This window comes from Paroedura picta, chromosome 3, assembly GCF_049243985.1.
Source record: "Paroedura picta isolate Pp20150507F chromosome 3, Ppicta_v3.0, whole genome shotgun sequence".
Lineage (NCBI taxonomy): Eukaryota > Metazoa > Chordata > Lepidosauria > Squamata > Gekkonidae > Paroedura > Paroedura picta.
In genome coordinates this window covers 54,183,089-54,209,423 of record NC_135371.1, presented here as the reverse complement: position 1 = coordinate 54,209,423, position 26,335 = coordinate 54,183,089, and the positions used below count along the sequence as shown (strand labels likewise).

The following is a 26,335-nucleotide window of genomic DNA, read 5'->3' as shown; positions in this document are numbered from 1 at the left end:
AGAGCCAAGTCTCTTTCTGTTACTTCCCCCCTTCCCCCTCCTGTAAAGACCAACACCCTGTCATAGGAGCTAAGTTTTCAAGTACTAAAAGCAACATGATTTGTTGGCCTTCAGCGGGAGGGGAAGGAGAGAGTGTATATGCAGATGACAGCTTTGGCCCCTTCTTTTCATTGGCTCCAGTACTACACTCCTCCCTTCATTCATCCAATGGGATTAGTGCTGTGTCTCAGTATCTGGATCTGTGCCAATTGGAACACATCCTCTTCCCTTCACAGAATCACCCATTGGCTGATTTGAGCCAGCCAGTGTGGAAACTAGATGCCTCCGTCAGCTTAGCCAGAACTTGAGTTGCCCGCTTAGAGCAGAGAGGAAGGAACAGCCAAAATCATCAACTGTTCTGTAAACAGCTCTTGTACTGCCTCCTCCCTAAAGAAACTTGAAAGATTTTTTCACATGTAACTAACACTTGAGTGCCAAAATGAGAAAGCAACAATGTAAATATAACTTGACTACATTTATGGGAAAGGGAGCAGAGTTTTTCACTGACAGCACAGGCAATGCAGGCTGGGGAGAGCTATTTTGTGCCCTCTGAAACTTGCTCCACCCCACCGCCCACAATTGAACCCTGTTTCCGTAGCAACAGTCACATGAGACAGAACTTGTGACTCTAACTCCTTTATTACCATCACTCTAAAAATATTAAAGCCACGGCACAGCAATTGAGTGGCCTCCTGTTCTCAGGTTTGAGGTGCTGTGTGTATCTTTGCCCTGGTCTTCACCCTCTCCCTTTCCCTCCTGTGTTTTCCGTGAGAATCCTTCATCACTATCCTGAGGGGCTTTATGACCTGAAAACTCTGGTGTCTGCCTGATGGCTAGTAGTTTGGAGACACAAGCCTAATTCACCTGCTGTGAGTAGAAATGACACTTTCACAAAGCTGTAGTGTAATACCGAGTTAAAAGTGTCACAAAGTAGTGAGCAAAGTTGGATTCCTCAGAACTTTCTTTCATGTTAGGTGTTCATTAAATGAAAATGAAAGGTTGTGGATAGGGTTCTGTTCCAGGGGATAGCGAAAAAACCTCTTTGAAATGCAAAGTGGCTGGATGTTATTTGAAAAATGTGAAGTGGCTGGGAGTTGTAAGCTCCCCAAAGTGACAATGGAAGGGGACTGTGAAGACAAGTTGAACTAATGCTAATGGTGGTGGAAGTATGGCGGGAGGCCCAGGTGCAAGGCCCCCATGCTCAATGGCACCCAGGCCAAGCAAAGCTCAATAAGTCAGAGATGCCTCTGTATGGCAGGAGCTACCAGTTCATCCACGGCAGAGTCAGGCTGGAGGTTCAAGCCAGAGATCACTGGTAAGCTGTGTCATTCCCACATGAGAGTGGCTGCCAAAGGCCACAGATCATCTGATGGGGGAGCAAGCACTACACACATGAGGCCATGTGTGTGGCAGAGGCCCCAGGCCACCCAGTGACCAGTAAAGCCAGAAATTGCCACACAACCACCTACAGCAGCCATCTACAACTGAAGGCTGTTGGGTGTTCCATGAGGGAGGGAGTTCTAGCCACAGAGTCATATGCTTTCCCAATAATAGCCCCCCAAAAAGTTGAAGAAATTGCCAAAGAGTACCCCCTATGGGCCAAAGCACAGCTGCCACATGGGAGGGCATGAATAGGGAGGGGCCAAGGCCCAGCAGAAGATTGTCTGTGCCCCCCCCCCACATGCAAATTCCAGTTCCCACAGACATTTGGGATAGCATCTCCAAAGCTGCAGGCTGTGGAGAGAGGTGTGTGACCTCACCTTGGAACCCAGAGCTGACATGCATGGTAAGTTGGGGGTAGGTTCATATGGAAGTAAGCAGTCCTTCAGTCATGCTTGTCTGAGGCCATATGGGTTTTAAGGGATTGACACCTGCACCTTGAACAGGCCAAGAAGGAAACTGGGAACCAGTATATGTGGAACAAGAATAGAGTGATATGGTTCCTAATGATCTATTCCACTCTGACTGCTGCATTCTGTACTAATTGTTGCTTCTGGATAGTCTTCAAGGACAGGTTCATGTAGAGCATACTGCAGTAATCTAATCTAAATGTGGTGATCACAATGCTTTTAACTTCAGCATACCTACCAGTGGAAATTTATCCCTAAAGCCCACAACTATAACAGTTGATTCCAAAGAGGGAACTTTACAAAAATGATGAAAATAATTAAAAGGAAGCTGAAAGGGAAACTCAAGAGAGTCAGATCCCTAGAGTGTGTGTTTGGAAGCTATTTAAAATCACATGAATTGAAGCCCAGATAGAATGTGTTCTCCAGGAAAGGCACTGGCTAGCTAAAAGAATGCTTGCATGGTTAACTATGCAAATCAAGGAAACTATAAAAAGCAAATAGTCTTCTTTTAAAAGGTGGAAGGTCCGCTCCATCATATTGGACAGAAGAGACACAGACTCTGGCAAGAGATCTGTAAGTCACTAATTAGGCAGCCAATTTTTTTTGAGAAGCAGCTTACTAAAAGCATCAAGACAAACATAAATATTTATTTAAATAGAGCTGGGATAGGAAAACAGCCAGTGAAGCAGTCAGGCCTTTCGATGACCAAGGAATAAATTGATTGCCAAAGGAAAATGGGAAGATGGCAAAGAAACTCAATGAATTTTTTGCTTCTGTATTCACTGTGGAAAGTATCAGGTGTGAATTTACACTACTGCAATTATTTTCAGGAAGATAATCTGAAGAATAAATTGAGATGATGAGAGATGAAGTTCTAGACATTTTGGTGGATTTTTTTAAGTCCCCAGATCCTGGTGGCATACATCCAAGAGTTCTTTGGGAATCAAATGTGCAGTTGTACATCTGTTCACCCATATGTGTAACTTATCACTAAATTCAGACACTGTACTACATGACTGGAGAATAATAGCAAATGTTACACTATTCTTAAAGTGGGTCTGGAGATAACAGGAAATTATAGGCCAATTAGCCTAATGTATGTCCCATGAAAATTAGTAGAAATTATAATCAAAGATAGAATTGTTAATTCTATCTTTGATTAAAATTATTAGGCAACTAGAGCTACAAAGACTCTTGAGGGAAAATCAGCATGACTTCTGCAAAGGAAAATCCTAGCTTACCATCCTTTTGGAGATATTTGAGGAAGTGAACAAGAATACAATCCAGTGATCCAGGAGACATCATACACTGCAACTTTCAAAAGGCTGTTGACAAGATATCTCACCAAAGACTCTTGAGTAAACTCAGCAATCATGGGATAAGTGGACAGGTTCTCTTATGGCTTAAAATCTGGTTACATGACAGGAAGCAAATGATAGGACTAAATGGACAGTTCTCATAATGGAAGAGTCTCACAAAGATCAGTATTAGTGCCTGTACTATTTAATTTGTTCATAAATGATATGGAACAAAGAGGGAACAGTGTAGCAGTCAAGTCTGCAGATGACAAAAAATCATTCACAATGGTGAATAATGCCTATGAAGGAATTATCTGGGAATTGGGCTAGCGGGCAACAATGTGGCAGATGAAGTTCAGTGTTGGTAAATGTAAGGTGATGCACATTAATACAAGCAAAATCTCAAGTTCAAGTTAATGGGTCTGAACTTGCTGCGATAGAGAGAAAAAAGATTTTGGCGTCATAGCAGATAGCTTAATGAAAGTGCTGACCAAGTGTGCTGCAGAAGTGATGGCAGTATATTCAGGATGGGCAAAGGAAAATATTTATTTAAACAGCGAATTATTAAAATATGGATTTTGCTGCCAGAGCATGTGATGGTTGTGGGCAGAGACAGTTTTTTAAAAGGATTAGGCAGATTAATGGAGGTTAGCTATTGGTAGCTACTAGCCATGGTGATTAAAGGAACCTTCAAATGTTGAGGCTGTCAGCCTCTGAATCCCTGTTTCAGAAGGTAACATCAGGCCCTCTGTGCCCTGTATTGACCTTTCAGAGGAACTGGTTGGTCACTGGATGAGACAGGATGGAGGACTAGATGGTCTGGTCTGATCCATTGGCCTTTTTCTTATTTTTTTTTTTTTAAGATGCTCCCGAAGGAGACTATGATTAATTCCATGGAAGGCTGCTGAGAAGCCCAGGGGTATTAATAGTGTCATGCACCCTATCCATCATCTGGTACAGGTCATCCACTAGGGTGACCAAGGTTGTGTCAGTTTCATAAAAAGGACTGAAACCAGATTGGAATAGATCCTTCCTGCAGGTTGGAATCCCTGAAATAGCCTAGACACCACTTGTTCAATTACCTTGCTTAAGAATGGTGCATTTGACACTGGGCAGTAGATGGTTAACTCTCTTTGGTTCAGAGTAGGTTTCTTCAGGGCGGAAGCATCACTTCAAGGCACAGGCAACCAAGTCTCTTTCAGGGAAGCACTTGCAGAGTAGTCTATTTTCTCCTGTTGACTAGCTCCCAAGAAGGTCCTGACTAAACCTCTGCAGGTCTACTCTGTGTGGATGCAATGGTGGTAGACCAGCCTTTCACAATCTTTTTACCATTAAGAACCCCCAGATACATTCTTCAGGCTTTGAGAAACCCCAGAAGTTGTGTGATCATGCAGAATTTGGCTGGGAAATATAGCTGTGTGCATGCCCACCTAGGGCCCCTTCCCTTCACAACTCCCTCCAGGCCCATCATTGGCCATCTAGGGAGCGGTATGTGAGTCAGCATGACCATATATGTTCATATCACCCGCTAAACGTTTAACACATTTTAAAAATATATTAAAAATTAATTAATCCCCACACATTCAAGAAACCCTTCCAGGGATATCAAGAAATCCCAGGGTTTCACGAAACCCTGGTTGAGAAAGCCTGTGGTCAAGAAACAGGGTTGCCTAGTATATACATGCACCTTGCAGTCTTATATATAACAACTAGAAGTTAAGCCCGCTGTAGGCTAAATACAGCGGGCGCTAGCAGCCTCTCCCCCCGGCCCCCTCCCGGCCGGGTTCCCGGCTTGCCCCAGCCAAAGGCGTTGGCCCCCGGCCCCCTCCCTGCTGCTTCACAGGCTTGGGGGAAGGCAAAGGAGCACGGGCGCGGCATCTCCGACGTGGCGGCTGTGCTCCTTTGCCCTCCCCGAAGCTTTAGCCCCCGCCCCCCCCTGCCGCTTCGCAGGCTTGGAGGAAGGCAAAGGAGCAGGGCGCGGTGTCTCCAACGCAGCAACCATGCTCATTTGGCCTCCCCCAAGCCTTTAGCCCCTGGCCCCCTCCCTGCCACTTCACAGGCTTTGGGGAAGGGAAAGCCACTTTGCAGGCTTCGTGCCTCCCGATTGGCCCCTCCGCTTGTCAATCCAGGACTAAGGGCTAATGGCCACCCTTCCCCAGCCCGGACTCGGCCCACCCCAACCCCCCTTACTGCTTTATTTATATCGCTCCCAAAGCAGTTTATAGATATGTGAAATATTACATCAGGGTTGAATTCAACAACCATAGAAAAAAGATGCTTGGTGTATTAATAACAGCTCTGATACCATGCAGGGAGTTAGCTCTTTTATTTCTCCACTCCTACCCACAGTTTTCCTAGTCTTAGTGAGCTAATTCCCATGGGGCATCTTCCAGTGTCCATTTTGAGCTGGCCCCCAGGTTATGCATGTGTTGAATATGTTGGAATATGCAAGATCTGCATGTGCATCATTGTACAGATTATAAAGAGTGTCCTACAGAGGTGTCAAAGGAGATGTGTATTAACACTGATCAGGAACATCCTGATATTATTCCAATAATCTGTGTGCTGACACTTTCTGATCCTTTGAGCATACTTCATCCCTGCTCGCCTCCAGAACAACGGACTGAATGCAGAACAGAACAGTTAGTTAGGTTTCTCTTCTTTCCATACATAGTTATTTCTCTTCTATACCAGATTGGTGTAGTGGTTAGGAGTCTCTCTCCAAGGCCAGTGCTGAGCATGTTATCTATATTTGGAATGTAGGCCCTGTGGGCACCTGGTGTTACTTTCTGGGCCATTCCGCACTCGTTCAAAATTGCACAATGGTTGCAAATTGAATTCGCTACTGATTTGCTGTTATGCACAACGTCGTTGACAATCTGCAACACTCCTGAAACCGATCCGCAAAAAGTGCTTCGTTGTAGCGCTTTCAGGGAAATCCCCAAAAGTGGATTCACCCTCCAGAAAGCGCTACAGTCTTGCAACCAATCAGCAACACTAGCGGGAAAGTTCTGTGCGTTACCATTGTTGCGGTTTCTGCAAAGTCCCTCCCCCTGGCTCTCTCCTCTGATCTTCCGGCTAAGCGATCGCCATTTTTTTTTCTCGGAGCGAGCGGAGATCAACGCACTGGCGAGCCTTCGTTTATCCAGCGAGGCTTCCCTAGCTGCAGTCCCTCCCCAGAGCTGTTTAAAGTCACCAAGCACCAAACAACACACAGCCACCACCTGCTAGCTAGATGGATCTCTCCGTTGCAACGAATCAACGCAGATTCGTTGCAACGTGTGTTTGTGTGTGTGTCTTTTTAAAACCTTCCTTAAAGGGAAAGGGGCTTTTTGGGAGCATGATAACGGCCGCCCATTGGCTGCTCGTTTGATTGACAGCCAGGGGCGGGACAAAGCTCGGCAATATCGCTTCTTGGCTAGCGATTTTTGCCAAGACCAGAAACCTGTGGGAAACGATAGAAACGCAACTGGATTCCACTACAAAGGCAGGTATGCAAAACGACGAATTCCACTATTTAAAATGGCGTTTTTTCGTTCCGCAACCAATTTGCTACATAGATCCTGGTGCAGAATGGCCCTCTGTTTTGACACATATAAGAAGAAGAAGAAGAGAAGAACAGTTATTTCTAATATGCCGCTTAAGAACTAACTCTTCTTCATGAAGTTATTTTAACTTTTAAGCAGTTTTGGTGCTGCATCTCTTCACATATCTAAACTTTGCTAACAGAACATACAGCATACCCTCTCAATGAAAACTGGTGCTGGCATTTATTTGGGGGGGGGACATCCAGCTTTGACCAAAAGATCAGGCCAAATTTCTGGCTCCCCACCCCTCCTCACCTTTTCAGCGGTGCTGTCCTGCCCAACCTCTGGGCCACCTTGCGTTGTCCCCTGGCCAGGTGGGGTGTTGAACTGCCAGGTGTGGTGTTGAACCCAGCTGTTGAACTGCCCTGTGACTGCCCAGGCCTCCCTGGGCAGCATGGCGGTGGCCTAGCCTCTTCCCACAATGACCCACACTGCCCCAGCTGGCCACCTGCCATGTGCCCCACAGCTGCCCCAGCCTCTTCTGGCATTCTCTCTGGGGTGGGGCTACAGACATCAGTCCGTACCCATTTCCATCCCAGGGGCTGCATCAGAAGATGTGTCCCACATCAAAAATATCTGGCAACTGGTCCCATCAGCCAGGTTAGTGTTTTTCTCCCATTTGACTGGCAACCAACTTAAGAAGGTAGGGGCTGCCTTGCCTACATTTCTAATATCTTCAAAGCATTAATAGTAAATTATCTAACTTTGTGAAAACTCTAGAACAGTGGTCCCCAACCTTTTTGAGGCTGGGGACCGGCGGTAGCAGGGAGGGCAATTGCCCGGCCACGCATGCCACACATGCGCCATGCACGGCCCAAATAGTGCATGCGCGGCACTTGTGTGCACGTGTGCCTGCGCAAAGGTGCCACGCATGCGCGATTTGGGCCATGCATGCACAATTTGTGTGCGTGGCCCTGCTTCCCTCTTCCCCCCTCCCACAGTAAGAAGCTTCCCGGGCCGCAAGTTTGCGGCCTGGGAAATTTTTTACTGCAGGGGGGGGGGGCGGGAAGAGGGAGCTGCGGCCCGGTGCCAGGGCCTTCACGGCCCGGCCCGGTGGTTGGGGACCTCTTCTCTAGAATATTTGCCAAACATTTATTATCTGGCTATGTACTTCATACTAAAAACAGATGCCTTTTGAAAGGTAGCCAGTACAGAAGAAGCAGCAGGAATGCTGTCAGGTTTCCAATATTCAATAGCAGTTCTCCCCTGTATGTGTCATTCAGAAAAGGCAGTGTGGTTTTGATTTTTTTTTAAACCATCCTTCTGTTTTCCAGGGCATCACTCAGCAACACAGACACAGCTTTTACTATGACTGCTTGCTGGTTCCAGCTGAGTACACTCTTTGAAGCAATCTCTTCCTTCAGCCTCTTTTCCTGCACTTAAAAAATAATGATCAAGCAACCTTTTTTCTTTTCAAAAGAGGTTTGATCTGATAAATACACGAGCCCATTTCTCAGTTGCTGTAGAAACAGGCAGAGCAAGAGGACATTATGCATCTTAACAGAAACGGTTCCAGGCTTTGAGGTTTTTCCTCTCACCAATAGCACCAGAATATACATCTCTTTTCCCCCTGGCAAAATGTATAAAATAAATATTGAAGGAAACTGCAACTTGTAACTGGCTCAAAATCATGTGGAAAGCAGCATAGTGCCACTCTGCTGTTGCAGAAGAAAAATGTAAGCATCTGGCTGCTACACGTTTTCAGACAGTCTAAACTTGTCCTGAGCAGTAAAAGCCCTCAGAGTCCTTCCCACCACCAGACCCTGGCAAGTGGAAACATTTGAGGCACTAATTTCCCCTTGTTATTCTTAGTCATCCTGGTTGTAAACACACGCCCATTCAACCAAATAGCTAGATATAATCTATGCCCCACGCTTTTCAGAAAAATGAAGGCCATCTCCTTTATATATATCTGGAGCAGTCTGGAAGTGGTAATTTTGTCTGGAGAGAAAGAGAAAGCTGGAAAGGGTTAAATGGTTTTCCTCCTGTCTCTTACTCACCCCTCCTCCTCTGAGAAAACTGCCCTTTCCTAATGCTACTCTGCTCTAGGAAAAGCAGCTGTTAGAAATGCGTACGTTCTAGATATGGACTGTCTGTAACTGTTCTCAAAATTCACAGTTGGCATTATCCCCCAGGGTCGCCAGCTCTTCCGCTATTAGAACTGATCGATTCACCTGGAGAAAATGGCTACTTTGAAAAGTGGCCTTTATGACTCTACACCCCATTGAAGTCCCTCCCCTCCCCAAACCCCGTCCCCCTCAGGCTCCACTCTCAAAATGTCCAGGTATTTCCCACCCCAGAGCTGGCGACCCCACTCCCTCCTTCTTAAACTGCAGAAATAATTGTAAGATGCATTCCTTGTTGCTTCCAGCATTATGCTGTGGAGAAGGGCAAAGGTTTTTCTGAAAGTCTGCTTGTGTATTATTTTTCCAGCAAGTCCCATGTCATACAGATGAAAGAATATCCAAGCACTTTTAAAAAAGTATTAAGTCAAATGGGTCCTGCCCCAAAAGGGGTCATTTATATGGGAACTAAAATATCAAAAGCAATGAGTTCTAATTTCTAAATGTAAATGTACTATCTGGAAACCATTATGACAGGGTTCTGTCCATGGGGAAATGTTGTTTATATTTAGGTCCATTCCACTCAGTGCTAATGTTGCCAAAAGTGTTACCAATGTGTAACGCTATTTACACAAGCAATTGTCTGTAAAGTTTCCAAGCACACTACAGCCCCCTGTTCGACACTGCCCATAATTTCAGCCAGAAATAGCACGGGGGGGGGGGGAGGGGGTTCATTTTTACTTTAAGAGTGTGTAAACGATTAAGCGCCATCTCCTATGCCACTGAAAAAAGTCTTTCTGATACATTGAATGAACGAATATGCGTTGCTACTTGTGTTTGGGGTTTTTTTAAAAACAGTTTTTAAAGGGAAGCACGAACACAACAGTTAATTGGCTGCTCTGTTTGATTGACGGCCAGGGGTGGGAGGAAGCACGGAAAAATATCGCCTCCTTTGTTTGGATTTCGGCGAGACCGTAAACTTGTGCGTTACGAGAACAGCACTAGTGGGAGAGCCTTTTTTTTCCGATTGAACCGGCTGTGTGTGTTACTGAGACCTGCCGCTTTTGCTTCCAGCGCTTTTCAATAGCGCTCAGACGTAGCAAAATTGCCCGTTGTTCGGAATTGCCCTTAATATGGTAGTGATTAAAATATTAGCCTAGAATAGGAGATCTGGGTTCAGATCTATACACAGCCATGAAGCTTGCTGGGTAACTTGAGGAGCATAATGTTTTCACCCTCAGGGTTTTTGTGAAGATAAAATGAAAGATGAAAGAGCTATATATGTCATTTTGGAGAGAAGGGTAGAATAGAAGGGTGGAATAGATGATTATGCATCTTACAAAATGCAGCATAAAAGGATGCTTGAGGACACTTTCCATGGGTTCATTTTAATGTGTCCCCATGCCATTCCTTTTTCCAACCAGTATGAAGAGTGTTGCTGTGGAAAGCTGTCTGCAAGTATTGTCTTGTGTAGGTCTGCAAAATACTTCTGACGATTCCACCCACCTCCTTTTGATCAAAAAGATATATAGATACTCTTTACATTTTGATGCAGTGCTCCATTTCATACCTCCTTGCTGCTCAGTTCCTAGCCAAGGTGCAGGTCACAACCACACGGTAGGATCTATCTTAAATCAGTCTGTATGGAAGCTGTGCCCTGGCCGACTACCGGAGTCCGGCAGTTGTCCCACATCAATGCATCCTCTTCAGCAACTGTGTCTTTTAAAGAAGTTGTTGTTTGCTTGGCCAGGCGTTTCTGCCTGGTCAGCTGCTGCTGCTGGAACAGATGAAGATCAGCTTCAGTAAAAAAAGAAAAAGATAGCAGGGACTCTTGATGGGACCCAGCAGCAGAGTGAGCTCCTCTTCCTTATCTTTCTCTATCTGAAAGAGCACATCTGCCAGTTCCCAAAGCTTCCTTCCTTCAGGTGAAAATTCAGGATGTTGTTTTGGTGATCAGACTGGTGGTCTTGAAAGATAAAGATAAAAATTGGCACATGGGGAAAGTGTCCTGGCTGGGCTGCTGCTGTTGCTGCTGTTTGGAGAAATGGAGGTTGCCAGCTTTTGCCCTGTTGCAGGAGTACATATGTGACTTCAAGTTGCAACCGATTTATGGCAACCCCAGCAATTGTAGCTTCCAAGATCAGGCTGCCTTCCCTCCAGATAGCTAGCTAGCTAGCTAGAAGATAGATATATTAAGTAGTGGGTTCAGTAGTGACTATGAGTCAATCTTTTCCAAAACAACCAGCTGTTTTACTGAACAGCAACAACTGAACACAGAACATCAAACACCATGAAATTATATACATTTTAGAGGTTCCCACCAAGGCTTGTGATTGGCCCTAAGTGGAGGCCTCTGATAGGTCCATTTATGTGTCCAATAGCAGGCTGGATCCTGCATGCTAGAGAATAGTCTTTAAGAGTCCATGATATCAGGTCCTGTCTTGGAGCCCTCAGTCTCTACTAGTCCACATACACAAAGATATATGTGTGTGTACAGTGCCATTAAGCGACAGACAGGATGACCACGGAGCTTTCAAGGCAAATGCAGAGCGGAGGTGTTTAAACGCCATTGCCTTCTCTAGTGAGAATCTTTGGTGGTCTCTCTTCCAAGTACTGTTTACCTTCCAAGATCTGACAAGATTGGTCTATACCATAGTGCCTTTCCTCCTGGCTTTTCTTTGTGAAAAGGTTAAGATTTAGTAGTGAAGCACATGACTGCAGTCACAGGTTCAACTAAAGGGATCTCAGTAGGAAGTGCTTAGGAAAAACCTGGAGAGAAATTGCTAAATATTACTGAGCTAGACTAGATGGACCAATGCTGAGCCTACCACAGCTTCATATAAGGACAGAACCAAGAACAAGTCCAAAGACAAAACCAAGTATGGAGGCCAGAAGCTTCTGGTAGGGCCAGAAATTTTTGCATATTCTGAGACATACCAGAGTATTCTTTGATAGACCAGTCATAAATTCCAGCTGCTTTTCGGCAAGTCAGGTGAAGAGCCTGCTATAGAACCTGTTCACCTAAAATGACCTGTGGGCCTTCCTACCATAGACCAGTTTAGACCAGATGTGGTGTGATTGTGCAGAGTATGGTTGGGAAGCATAGCTCTGTACACACCTACTCAGGGGACCTCTCTAGGCCCATCATTGGCCATCTTGGATGGGGTGGATGAGTCGACATGGTATATGGGTACATGGGTATCTGGTCCAGATTCAGGTGGGCAGCCGTGTTGGTATGAAGAAATAGAACAAAGTTTGAGTACAGTGGCACCTTTAAGACCAACAAAGTTTTATTTGTATAGAAGCTATTGTGTGCACAGCAGACTTCCTCCAACACAATGATGAGATTTACAAGGCCACATAGATTGCGAGAGGGTGGGCCATGGGTTAGTACACAGCATAATGAATATGTTTAACAGGTACAAGATTCTTACATGAGTAGCAAGTTTATAAGGTAATCCTTAGTCTGGGTTCAACTCTGGTAGGGAAAAATATAGTAAAGGAAATAAAAATTTCAAGATTAGTAACAAATACACAGATGCATTCCCAGTTGTGGAATACTGTGCAGGGTTATGTCTCCTGTCATCAGAGCAGAGAATTAAATTCCAGTTTCCCATTACATTATGTTATTCATCTCAATGAATAAAATCTCAATGGTGCTGCTATAGCGCTGAAATGCCATATTGGTTTAATGCTATAGCTCTCAACTGAGAACATTAAAAGAAAAAGCCCATGGAAGATTGTGTGGTGAGAAAGGGTAGGGGGGAAGCAACATTCTAGGAAGTAGTATGGACATTATAAACAGCATACCATAGTAATTCAGAAGTACAACGAAGGGGTAGAAAATGTAAGAAAGCGGTTTTCCACAAAAGTGGCTCAACCATGCTTTGGTAACCTGACGCAAGCAGATTTGTATAAACAGGTAAATAAATTCTGCGAGCAGCCAGTCACTAAAATGGGTCTGTCTGACATGACAGAAAAAATCCATTGGCAACCAATTACTAAAACAGAATTCAACGGCAGTTTGAAAATGGCCTGTGTTTTCAGCAGTGAGGTAAATAGCGGTTTTTCTGGGCAATTTAAGTTGGGACAGTGGTATGAGAAGAAGGGTTTGGATGCTTCCTCTATGCCCTGCCCCCAGGCCAAACTGGGGCTGAGCAATAAAGAAAAATGCTAGAATGTTGTTGTCTTGGGTCTCCTAGCAATTCTTCTCTTTATGTTCTCACTTAAATTTAAGAAAGTTTACTGAAGTAAGCTTCTTTTTTTAAAAAAAATCCCAGTTAAATGGTCAGAAAACATTTAACCAAAAAAGTGTAATAATGTACCTTTGGCCTAGAGTTGAAGTTCTTTGTCTGCTCCTTTGTGTACATAGACCTTATTATGAGCTGGAATGTCAACACTTTTAAACTTCTGAGAACAGGCAGATGAAACAGATCTTAATGCAAATCTAATTGGAAGATACAAACCACCAACTTAAAAATGGACTGATTACTTAATTAAATGTACAGTAACAATTAAAAAAAAAAGAACTCTCAGATTCCACAAGGCAAAAAGCCTGCATACAGTGTTGCTTATTTATGTATGCTTTTTCAGTTCCTATAGTCACTGACTTTTTCTGGTATCACATTGATTTACTTGCTTCATTTATACTCCAATTCCCCCTCCCCCGCCTCCATGGGGATATAAAATGGCTTAATTTATATTTTATCCACACAATAGCCCTGTAAGTTAGGTAAGACTGTGCCCCCTGCCCTCCCATGCAAATTGAGAAGCAAGAGGAGAGACCACTTGAGTAGCAAAAGTGTTTTAAATTATTTTGCTAGCAAAAAGAAGAAAAAGTCCTTTTACATTCAGACAAAAAACAATTTTCTTTGATGCAGGGAAGAGAAACCCTTTGCTTTAAACATTCTATTCCACACACACACACACACCCCGGTATCTTATAGTGATTAGTTATGAAGTAATGGCATAATCTAAGGTTTAACCCTAGTTAACTACGCACGTGTGAGTTTCTACATTGCGTCAGTTTGTTTCTGATTGGTAGAAAGCCAAAGAAAACTGACAGCAAGGCTACTGAAAATCAACAAATAATTCTTCTTTATTCCAGATGATATGGCATGCCAAGAATGGTGCCTGATCTCGCATGTTCCATTTCTCTATGCTATCTGTCTTGTGCTGGGAAGATAGCCAAACTTGGCTACACTCTCCCCTCCTCCCATTCTGGGAAGTTTACAATTTTATACAAGTGAAGTCTTTTCCACAAACTCTTGTTTCATAGATAGGCATGGCACCATTTCCAAGTTTCCCTGAGAGTGACATCACATTCTATGCTTGACACCCAATTTTTAATTTTATTTTGCTGGTGACTTTAAGTGCAGCTAAGAGACTTTCAATTTAAAAAAAGGGGGAGGGGGTCCGAAATACAGCCACGTTTAAGTCCAAGTTAATAATCTACAACAGCAACTTCTAAGAACAGGGTTTTTCTTTCTGTTCCTTTTTTCAAAGACCACAGTTTACAAATACCACTATAGTACTGAACTATAGTTCACTAAACAAATATCTAGGCTGATAATATAGGATTAAACTAGTGTTAAATGCATATTTCTGAATCAAAGCAGGGGTAGTCAAACTGTGGCCCTCCAGATGTCCATGGATTACAATTCCCAAATTCCCAAAATTGTAGTCCATGGACATCTGGAGGGCTGCAGTTTGACTAGGCATCAGGTAAGATGAGGCACGTGACTACTGTCCTCCTGACCAAGAGATAGCTGGGTGTTTACTTAAGGATGTCATCTGATCTACTTTATCTGAGGTACCTGTACTGGACCTCCTTTGACCACATGCTGTCTGGAAAACATAGCCTAAATAACCTCATCCCTCTATCATTTTCTTCTGCCTTACATTTTCATCTGAAAGGGATCCTAAACCAACACTGATGCAGCAGTTCTGTAGCTGTTAGACAGGAATAATGTCTGGGTAAGTGCTAAGAAACTGGCCTCATCTGTTTCTTAGCCTTTCAAATGTTGGTTCAGGCTTGGAGCCTAGTCAAGTTTCTGAAAGCTCATCTCTCTGGTAAATTAATACCATGCTGACTTGCAGTTTCTAGAGCGAAAGGATGAGATGGAGTCAGACACAGGTGCAAGTACAATCATGGGCCTGGGAGGTCCAAGGCCGGAGACCAAGAGGGAGTTTTGTGGGGGACACTTTTTTGCTTTATGCTCACATTCCATCTCATTAGCACAGGGAACTCTGGGCAGGGAACGCTGCTTGACTGTGAGCACAGACTAGTTGCAGGAGTATGCAGTCACGTGTCTTAGCAACACACCTGTTTGGCCAAGCAGGATCAAGGCAGCTGCAGGAAGTCTGGCAAAAAGCAAGACCATTCATACTAGTCTGATCCTCCTTTTGTTTTGTCCTTCCTTCTTCGTTCCCATTTGACTGTAGGTTGTGGGCTTGTTTGTGTGACTAGAACTTCCGCTTCTTGAATTTTGGAGTGATAGCTGGATGCTATATCTTCAGCCTGACCAAATGACATCTGGGGCAGAAGACTAAAGCCTGAATGAGTATTCTAAGGTGATTAGCTGTTATTTTCTTCCCTGCTTTGCACTACTCCCACAGTTGTATACTTCTGTACATTTCTTTTAATAAACTTTATGCTCCTTTATTTATTCTACATTCGCCTATTTTGGCTACAGCTATCAAGTTGCAAGTGCCCTACACTGCAGGGCTGACATCTAGATTAACCCCCAGTACTGCTGAAGAATTTGTCCCTTCTCTCAGCTGGGAGTTAGCTTAGAGGGGCTGGTGGTAGCTCACTGGGGTGGTAGCTCACTGGGCTCTCCTCAGTCTTGTGCATTTTGCTTTTGATCTTCTCTCCAAGCCTTCTTGTGGGGCGAGGGGGCTTTGACAGAAAGCTTGTTTTTAATCATGCACATACTTCCTTCCCAGACTTCACTTAACTACTATTTCTGTGTATTACTTTTGTAGATTATTTGTTAATGCCCAGGGAAAAGCTGATTGCCACTTTGGGGTCAGAAGGTGAATTTCTTCCAGACCAGACTAACCAGGGATTCTGGGGGTTTTTTTGGGGGGGGGGCATCATCTGGACATGGAATTGGGGCCACTGGGGGAGGGCAGGTAGTTGTAAATTTCCTGCATTCCACAGGGGGTTGGACTTGATGACCTTGGAGGTGCTTTCCAATTCTGAGAGCCAGCTTGGTGTAGTGGTTAGGAGTGCGGACTTCTAATCTGGCGAGCTGGGTTTGATTTCCCGATCCCCCACATGCAACCAGCTGGGTGACCTTGGGCTCAACACAGCACTGATAAAGCTGTTCTGACCGACCGAACAGTAATATCAGGGCTCTTTCAGCCTCACCTACCTCATAGGGTGTCTGTTGTGGGGAGAAGAAAGGGAAGGCAAGTAGACAACACATCAATCTATGTTTGAGAGCCAGTTTGGTGTAGTGGTGAGTGGTTAGGAGTGCGGACTTCTAATCTGGCATGCCAGGTTCGATTCTGCGCTCCCCCACATGCAACCATCTGGGTGTCCTTGGGCTCGCCACAGCACTGATAAGGCAGTTCTGACTGAGCAGTAATATCAGGGCTCTCTCAGCCTCACCCACCTCACAGGTTGTCTGTTGTGGGGAGAGGACAGGGAAGGCGACTGTAAGGTGCTTTGAGCCTCCTTCGGGTAGGGAAAAGAGGCATATAAGAACCAACTCTTCTTCTTTATTGTAGGGGAACATATACAAAGACTTATTATTAGGCTTATATACAGCCACTCCTGGCCAGCCAGTTCAAGATGTCGCAACTTCTATTGTTTGTAGGGATGTATCATGTGCAACTTGCAGTACCTGCTGGAAAAATTTAAATGGTTAGTAAAATGGTTAGTAGCATACCCAGATGGGAGCTTCTTTGAATGCCTTTGTTCAGATATGGCAAATTTTCAGACAAGACACAGAATGGCAAACATTTGTCTCATAGGATATATGAGCCTTTAACTAGATGCAATGTGTTGAATGGATATCAGACTCTGAAACACTCCCCTCACCCCAATGTGAACACTGGAGTTAAAAGGCTATGATATCTATGACATTTTGAGGTCAAAGCTCAACATCTGTAAATTTTATACAAGTGAAGTCTTTTCCACAAAAAGAGACAACCTTAGTTCCTTGTCTTCCCTCATAGCTTCAATTAAGAGTTAGGGCCATTCTGCACCTGGTAAATATAGTGAAATACTCATCTTATGCAAACACCATAGTTTTGTTGTTTTGCATGATGTTGCAAACATCCAGCTTCAAACTGGCAGCTACATCCTCCATTTTAAAGTGATAATAGGGAAATCCACAAAACTGGATTCCTCCAACAATGTAGTGCGAGTGGGAGGAGAGCAACCAGCAAGCCACACACCAAGGAAATGTGTGTAACCAAAGTGGGGAAAGTAATGCAATCTCCATCTCCAGCACCTGCCCTTGAGCCTGCCTCCCTCTCTCTTCTACCTGGAACAGGGCCGTTTTTTTTTTTTTTGTAGCAAACTGCCTGAAGCAATGAATACATGTTGCTTTAGCTTAGCAGACCAAAAAAAATTTCCCCACCAGTTGATGCACAAAGCATGCCTCTCAGACCCCCTCCCCAAAAAAAATTGGGCAAAAAATTACTTTTCTTGTGCTTCAAGGCTGGGGGGTGGCATTAAAATAAGCACCATGCATCTATGATTAGATGCATAGGTGTCCCAATGGAGAAGTTTCACTTAAAAAAAAATGCTTTCAGCGCTGCCCCTTTAAAACAGGGGGAAAGGTGATTGGCTGCCTGCCAGGTGTGACAGGCGGCAGGGGGGGGGAGAGTGTATAGCACTCCCCTGTGGGATGCCTAATGTAAGTTCTTGCTGGCAGGTACTCTGCTAGTATTTACTAAAACAAACAAAGAACATTGTTCATTGTTCACTGATATGAAATTGGTGTATCTGTGTGGGAAGGGGAAAAGTACCATGGGCATTAGGTACTTATGCATTTGTGGGCACCTGCCAACACAATGATATCAATATTTTTAACATAATTTTAAATACTGCAACTTTTTTCTGTTTTAGATAAAATTTAATAGATTCCGTAAACATTTCATTTTTTCCTTATGTGAGAAAAAACATTTTCTTCTACCCTAAATATTGAGGTCCCCCCCCCACTGATTTTGAGAAAAATTAAAACATTGTAGTAGGCTCCTAAAGGTATTGTGGGCCCTAGGCACTGTGCCTACTGTGCCTAATGGATAAATCAGCCCTGGCTGCAGGGCAGATGTATGATGACACATCCACTTGGGCAAAGCCAGTTGCATAAGCCTTTCTTGCACGTTGTCAGTTCCATGAGAAAGAAGACTCATGCAGTTGCCTCAGCCCACAGATATCTATCTCTTCATCCATGCATCTCTTGCAACATCAGGCAGAAAAAGTGAGTGGATGAAATGGTGGAGCAGGAGATAGGCACAGTAGCTGAATTCTCTCCAGCTGCTTTGAAAATTGCAAGGCAAAACCTGTGGAAAGGAACAAGCTTTAAAGCAGAGGAAGGCAACATGGTAGGCACTGCAAGGTTTCAGATAACTCTGAAGATAGAGATTTGTACTTAAAAAGAGTCCAAAGATACAGTTCAAGGCTCTTGTGCTTCTATAGTCCACATACTTGAAGGACCATATTTCCCAGGGGGAACCCATAAATGCAACTAGCAACCTGCTGGTTGTCCCCTCTCAACCCGTCAAAACACTTTCTGCTGCAGTCCAATCACAGACTTTCTCAGCAGCTTCCCCAGCCTTGTGGAATGCTCTGTGAGATGAATTAATAGAGATTTCAGCAGTCTTTTAAACACTTCAGGAGGCCTTGGGGGCCAGTTTGTGGTGTCACAGGATTTGGGGGCAATACTTCTATATGTAACTTGATAGGTTTGTTGGCTGTTTTTGTTTGGTGTTTTTGTATTCTGTGGTGCTAAGTGGCTTTATTTTGTGACTTGCCTTGTCTCTCAGTTGCCTGTGAGAAGGGTGGGCATGTAGATGTTTTAAATAATAAATAAATAAAGATGTATTTGAGAGTGGAAGCAAAGCTTATACTGTAATAGCATATACCTGGGATGGGAAGCAAGTCACTTGGGACATACCACAATAAAATCAGAGCCCAATAGCACCAAAGATTTATTCAATCTTTGTTTGTCTTTAAGGTGCTATTTCAGACCAACACAGCTCTCATTTGAATCTATCCTTGGGACATACCAGTCACTCTCCAAGCAATTAAAGTAGCTCTCCACTCCTCCTTCACTGCTGCTTTCCTTTAAAGCTATGGCAGCTCCTCGCCTCTTTTTTTTTCATGCAAAGGAGAAGGTGGCACAGACCTTTACTCTGGAAGGGGAAACAAAGACACCAGTATCCTTTCTCACCTGCTCTCCTCTTCCTTGACATTTATATTTAAATGCTCTCCCCCAGTTTCTTTTGGTATGCTGATACTAACGATGTGTAGCCAATGCATTGCCATATGTTTATTGTAGAAAAGCTCTAGATTGAAAAGGAATGTGCTATTGATTGTTCAAAGCTGCTATTTGCTTCTTCCAGGGAAAACAAAGGGCTAAATGCAGCCTTCCCCCCAGCAGGGTAAGTTACAGAGAGAGGGTAGCTAGATGAACTCTTGATCATCAAAGCCCCCTGCAGCAGTTCTTGACGGAGGGCTTTGATGGGAACTTTGGATCTCAAAAGTTCATACTCCCCAAACTCTTGTTCATCTCTAAGGTTTTACTACATTGGAATCCAGCAATTCTACCATAAACCAACACAGCTATCCTTTGAAACTATCTTACAGATGGAGTGGAGGGAGAAGGTAGCTTCCCTACCAGGGCATTTGTGACCTGGACCTTTTCTGCACCAGGAATTCAGCCTGGCGCAGTGCTCATCTGGTCGTAGGACTAATTTCTGCTTCAGGAGGATGTTGCCCTCGCCTGCCCTGTGGCAAGGGAATGCGGATATATCCTGGTGTGTAATATTCTGCTCTCCCTCTCGCTCTCTCTTTTTGCATAAGCTTCCATTTTGGGACTGGTTCCACCTACTGAGCTGCCATTTTGGAATTAGTATTCACCAAGGGACTTCAAAAAATTAAGTAGCTCTCAGAAACATAAAGACTTCCTGTAATGTGTATTATTATGGTCCACAACACAAGGGCTGATAATGCAGTTAAAGAATAGACTCATGAAGGGAGCCTTTTTAAGCTCAGTGTTTTATGGGAAAGATAAGGGTTTTAGCTGTGTCTTGACTAAAGATACTTAGTACACTTAAAAAGAACATTCATTCATCATGAATTATTGTCAAAAGGCACAAGGCTTAGCAAGATACAGGGTCTGTCCATAATTATTAATGATGATATCACTTTCATAATATAGCCACTGTATCATTACTACATTATTGTAAGCTAGTATGACAATTTGCAAAAAACTGGTTGAACAGGTTTAGAATGGTGCAGAACCTGCTTGTGTTCGTGGATATGTTATCCTTTGTTGTGACCTTGGGACACTCTCTGCTGGTACTCTGAAAAAAAAAATACCATATGATGTTTGGAGTCCAATGAACTGGAAATGAAGATTTCTCCTCAGGTAAGTAGAGACTACCCAGTACCTTTCTTTGTAGGGAGACAGAAATTAAAACGGCAAACCCAAGATTTAGGGCCATTCCGCATGACTTTAATGTAGCAGAAGTCTTACCTTTGGTAAACGCTACTAATTCAAGGTTCCACATGATGTCGCACCCAATCTGCAACACTCCTGCAACACTCCTGCAAAAAGCGCTTCATTGTAGCGCTTTTTGGAAAATCGGGAAAAGTGGATTCCCCCTGAGAAAACCACTACACTTCTGCGCACAAGCTGCAACACATCAGCAAAAGGCATGTGCGTTCTCAATGTAGCGGTAGAAAGAAAGTCCCTCCCTCGCTCTCACCGCCGAAATTCCGGCGAAGCGATCACCATTTTTTTCCTTAGACGGGGAAAGCAACAAACGAGCGAGGCTACTCAGAGGCTTCTCCGGCTAAAGTCCCTCCACAGAAATGATTAAAAGTTAAACAAAGCTCCCTACTGCAAGTGTCTTTCAAGTTCCCAAGCACAATACAGCCCCTTGTTCGACACTGCCCATAATTTCGGCCACAAATCTCGCCCATGGGGGGGGAGATTTTTATTTTAACTTGAGGAGCCTGTAAACGATTAAGCGCCAGCTCCTATGCCTGCGGAAAAGGTCTTTCTGATACATTGAAGGAACGAATATGCATTGCTACAGGTGTTTTCGGGTTTTTAAAAAAGAGTTCTTAAAGGGAAACATGAACACAACAGTTAATTGGCTGTTAAGGGGTGGGAGGAAGCGTGGAAAAATATTGCCTCCCCTATTGCGATTTCGGTGAGACCGGAAGCTTGTGCGTTATGAGAACAGCGCTAGTGGGAGAGCCTTTTCTCGCTAGAAACGGCTGTGTGCGTTACCGCGATCTGCCGCTTTTGCCTGCAGCGCTTTTCAGCAGCGCACAGATTTAGCCACATTGCCCTTTGTGCGGAATGGCCCTTAATATTCTATGAAATTTAATATTCTATGTAACATATGTGAGCCCCTACAGTGGTTCAGAACTTCTCTTAATAAAAAAATGCCCACCTGCCAGGTTTCTCTTCAGGAGTTCCTTCAAGCTCCAGCAGTACTGAATAATAAATAGCACCAGTTAATAAAACAGGGAGGTTCCCTGCATGTTTCTATTTTTAGAAGAGAGACTACATGTTCTCCAACCTGCCAAAGATTTTAGGAAAGCATCAGAGAAGTATAGCTGTACCTGCGAACACTATTTTGAACATGAAGGCTAGCTGATGAGAAAGCTTTGTGCATAATTAGGGTTGACCACCTGGCAGATATTAGTCTGATAATTGTTCCAAAGTTCCAGGCCAAGTGCCAGTTTCCACATGAAGAAAGCTGATAAATTTAATCGGTTCTATGTATACATAAGCACTCTGTGCCATTAATGTGCATTCATCTTCTCCTGTATCAGTGGCAGTACTAGCGTCACTGAAGCAGCAGCCGTATGGCATACATGCTGCTTATCATAACAGTAGCAGCACGGGAACTGTTGCCCTGGCCAACCTCTTCAGCATATTGCAGATCTGAGAGTGCTCTGTGGGAATAAAAGAAAAGTATTCTTTAAATCTCTCACATACCAACATTTCCATACCACTTCTGTATTGTTTCAAATGCTTTACCCCCTTGACACTAAAAATACACCAACAGAATCTTAACATTTTTACATATAGATTCAAATGGGTAGCCATTTTGGTCTGAAGTAGCACAATAAAATCAGAGTCCAGTAGCACCTTTAAGACCAACAAAGATTTATTCAGGGCATGAGCTTTCGAGTGCAAGCACTCTTCATCAGACTATGAATTCCTTACATGACAGGGAATATATTCCCTGTGTTATTTTTACATATAAAATCCATATTGAATATGACATTTCTCAAGGTGGATACTTTGACATTTACTCTTGGATGATAGTTGCAGATGATGATAAATAGCACTACAATGTAGTTAACTCTAGGAGGATATTTTTGAAACCTGATAGTCACTAGACTTACCAAAATATAATTCATGTATTAGTCTTGGCTTGAGAGCTTATACATACTATTTTCTAGATATGTAATTCATTGGACTATACTAGCAACATCATTATTCTATGATAATGACAACATCTGATTTTCCAATAGCTTTCTAACAGGATGTTTCCTTGTTAAGGTATATATTTTGGTTTACTGTTGCCATAGGGGGGCTAATAACATAGGATGTTCTGGATCTGTAACCAGATGTACAGACATGCAATGTAAGTGCAAAAAGGAGCCTTAGGGGTGCCTCGTCTGGATTGAGTCCATGATGCTGGGGAAGAAGGGGGCTAATGCTTCTTCTCAGTGTGGTTTCCCTAATTGGAAATAACTTCCCTGGGATGCATTAAGATATGGTATGGAGATACATGAATTGTGCTTTTTTAATACCACGTCTAAAAGCAACCTCAGGGGAACCATTTTTACTTAGAGTAATAGTGCAAGAGCAAAAATCAAATTCCCTTTTCCAAAAATATGCCCACAGATTGTATTGGCCCGCATTCACTTACGTTTTTTTGTTGTTGCTGAATTAGTCCCTCTAGCAATTGGAAGAGCACTTCATTGTTCCTAGTTCATCTCTGATGCGTCTTCTTTCCTTCATTCCTGTCCTTTGTCCTCTGCTTTGTAACAGGTTGCATTCCATGTGCCTTCTGTGATGTTCTGAAACATCTGCTTCTCCAAAGAGATGGAGGGAATCTAGGACTCCCTCTTTGCTTTGGCAAAGATATGCCAAAGCAAACAAACACCATATTTTGGATCACTGGGTTAAAGAATAAGAAACAGAGAAATTTCCCAATTGAAGTAGAACCCCCAAGATACAAAGTGGGGGCCATTCCACACAACGGGCAATGTTGCTAAATCTGTGCGCTACTGAAAAGCGCTGGAATCAATAGCGGCAGGTCTCGGCAACGCACACAGCCCTTTCTATCGAAAAAAGGCTCTCCCACTAGCGCTGTTTTCGTAACGCACAAGTTTCTGGTCTCACCGAAATCACAACAAAGGCAATATTTTTCTGCGCTTCCTACCGTCCCTGGTCGTCAATCATTGTGTTCATGCTTCCCCTTAAAATCTGTTTTTAAAAAACCCGAAAACACCTGTAGCAACACATTTGTTCATTCGATGTATCAGAAAGTCCTTTTTTACTGGTGTAGGAGCTGGCGCTTAATCGTTTACATACTCTTAAAGTTTAAAAAACTACAGGCAGTGTCTAACAGGGGGCTGTATTGTGCTTGGAAACTTTACAGACAATTGCTTGTGGAGGGATTTCAGCCAAAGAAGTGTCGCTTATTCGTTGCTTTTGCTGGTTTAAGAGGGGGGGGGGAAATGGCAATCGTGACACAGGAAGCTTGGGTGCGAGAGCTTAGGGAGGGACATGCTTGCTACCGCTATATTGAGAACGCACATGTCTTTTTTGGATGTGTTGCAGGTTGTTCTCAGGAGTCTAGCGGTTTTTTAAAGGGGGAATCCACTTTTGTGGATGAGCCTCTTGTGGCACAGAGTGGTAAGGCAGCAGACATGCTGTCTGAAACTCTGCCCATGAGGCTGGAAGTTCAATCCCAGCAGCCAGCTCAAGGTTGACTCAGCCTTCCATCCTTCTGAGGTCGGTAAAATGAGTACCCAGCTTGCTGGGGGGTAAACGGTAATGACTGGGGAAGGGAATGGCAAACCACCACGTATTGAGTCTGCCATGAAAACGCTAGAGGGCATCACCCCAAGGGTCAGACATGACTCGGTGCTTGCACAGGGGATACCTTTACCTTTTACTACTTTTGAGGATTCCCCAAAAAGCACTACAACGAAGCGATTTTTGCAGGAGTGTTGCAGATTGTGTATGATGTTGTGTGTAATGTTTAAAAAATAGCGTTACACAATGGTAAGACTTCAGCACCATTAACGCTGTGCAGAATGGCCCTGGGTATTTCTTGTTTGCAACAGCCTTTTAGCACTACTGGGTTTATACAGATATTTTAAAATATACAGATATATCTTTTCTTTCTCTTTGCTGATTCAGCTGTAAGGAAACAATAGAATTGGTGCTGTCCAGTGCATACTCTTAAACTATTCACATGAGTGGATGCTCATTAACACAGGAAGTCCGACTCTGGAGCCATGAGGGGGTCTCACACTGCCCGCTGCCCGCATTTTAAGATCATTGCAGTTGTATTCTGCTCAGATGTGAATTGCTCCTCTCAATAGGGGGAGGGGGAATAAGAGGGGAGCATTGGTGCTATTCTCGTCAGTTCTTTCTTAGAAGCTGGTGCAAGTAGTCCAAATCACAAAAGTTGAATTTGCAGTTATTCATGCACACAAATGGAGATCCTGAATTCAAAACTCTAATGGCAGCCCAAGTCTTGGGGCCATTCCGCACAAGGATCTATGTGGCAAATTGGCTGCAGGACGAAAAAACGCCATTTTAAATTGTGGAATTCGTTGTTATGCGTACCTGGCTTTGTAGTGGAATCCAGTTGCGTTTCTATCGTTTCCCACAGATTTCCGGTCTCGGCAAAAATCGCTAGCCAGGAAGCGATATTGCTGAGCTCGTCCAGCCCCTTGCCGTCAAGCAGCCAATGGGTGGCCGTTATCATAATCCCCCAAAGCCCCTTTCCCTTTAAGGAAGTTAAAAAAAACACACACACACACGTTGCAACGAATCTGCGTTGAGCCAGTTTGGTGTAGTGGTTAGGAGTGCGGACTTCTAATCTGGCATGCCAGGTTCGATTCTGCGCTCCCCCACATGCAACCAGCTGGCTGACCTGGGGCTCGCCACGGCACTGATAAAATTGTTCTGACCGGGCAGTGATATCAGGGCTCTCTCAGCCTCACCCACCCCACAGGCTGTCTGTTGTGGGGAGAGGAATGGGAAGGCGACTGTAAGCCCCTTTGAGCCTCCTTCGAGTAGGGAAAAGCAGCATATAAGAACCAACTCTTCTTCTTCTTCTTCAACGGAGAGACCCATCTAGCTAGCAGATGGTGTTTGAGCTGCCGTTTCATCGTTGCCACACTCCCCCCGAGTGAAACCCCCCCCCCCCGGCATGGGTACGATTTTCGGCCGAAAATACAGTGAAAAATAAAGGGAAAATCAACCAGCAAACGGGGCTGTGTGTTGTTTTGTGCTTGGTGACTTTAAACAGCTCTGCAGCCAGGGAAGCCTCGCTGGGTAAACGAAGGCTCGCCGGTGCGTTGATCTCCGCTCGCTCGGAGAAAAAAAAATGGCGATCGCTTCGCCGGAAGATCAGAGGAGAGAGCTAGGGGGAGGGACTTTGCAGAAACCGCAACAATGGTAACACACAGAACTTTCCCGCTAGTGTTGCAGATTGGTTGCAAGAGTGTAGCGCTTTCCGGAGGGTGAATCCACTTTTTGGGATTTCCCTGAAAGCGCTACAACGAAGCGCTTTTTGCGGATCGGTTTCAGGAGTGTTGCAGATTGTCAACGACGTTGTGCATAACAGCAAAACAGTAGCGATTTCAATTTGTAACCATTGTGCTATTTTGGATGGCCCTTGCAGTTTCCACTACATGTTGCAGGGCCTGATGCTTGTTTTATTGACAGCATCTGAAATCAGAAGTAACACCAAAGACAACTTGCATCATAATCATTGGAGAAAATGTGGGTAAAAAAGAATCCGTAATGAGTGAACATATTGTGGCATCAAATAACTGTAAAATAGAAGCCAAGTTCATAACATTTCATTCCTGTTTAATTGTCACTTAAACACATCTGCTACTGTAATGAGAAACTATTAAACTTGGTGACTACAGTTAATGAAGATGAAGCAATTAGATAAGTGGAAACGACCTCTTACCTTTATAGCAAATACTAAAGTGCTATGTAGATATTACTTTGCTAATTCTGAGGCAAAAGCCG

The 26,335-nt window shown here is 44.0% G+C and overlaps 1 long non-coding RNA gene across 1 annotated transcript; it reads left to right on the top strand.

The window, feature by feature from the left end:
• Positions 1-766: 766 nt before the first annotated feature.
• On the top strand, positions 767-19,214 carry LOC143831111 (uncharacterized). Its single transcript, XR_013228722.1, has 3 exons — positions 767-908; positions 15,282-15,410; positions 19,034-19,214. It is a non-coding gene; the product is annotated as an uncharacterized LOC143831111 (long non-coding RNA).
• Positions 19,215-26,335: the final 7,121 nt, after the last annotated feature.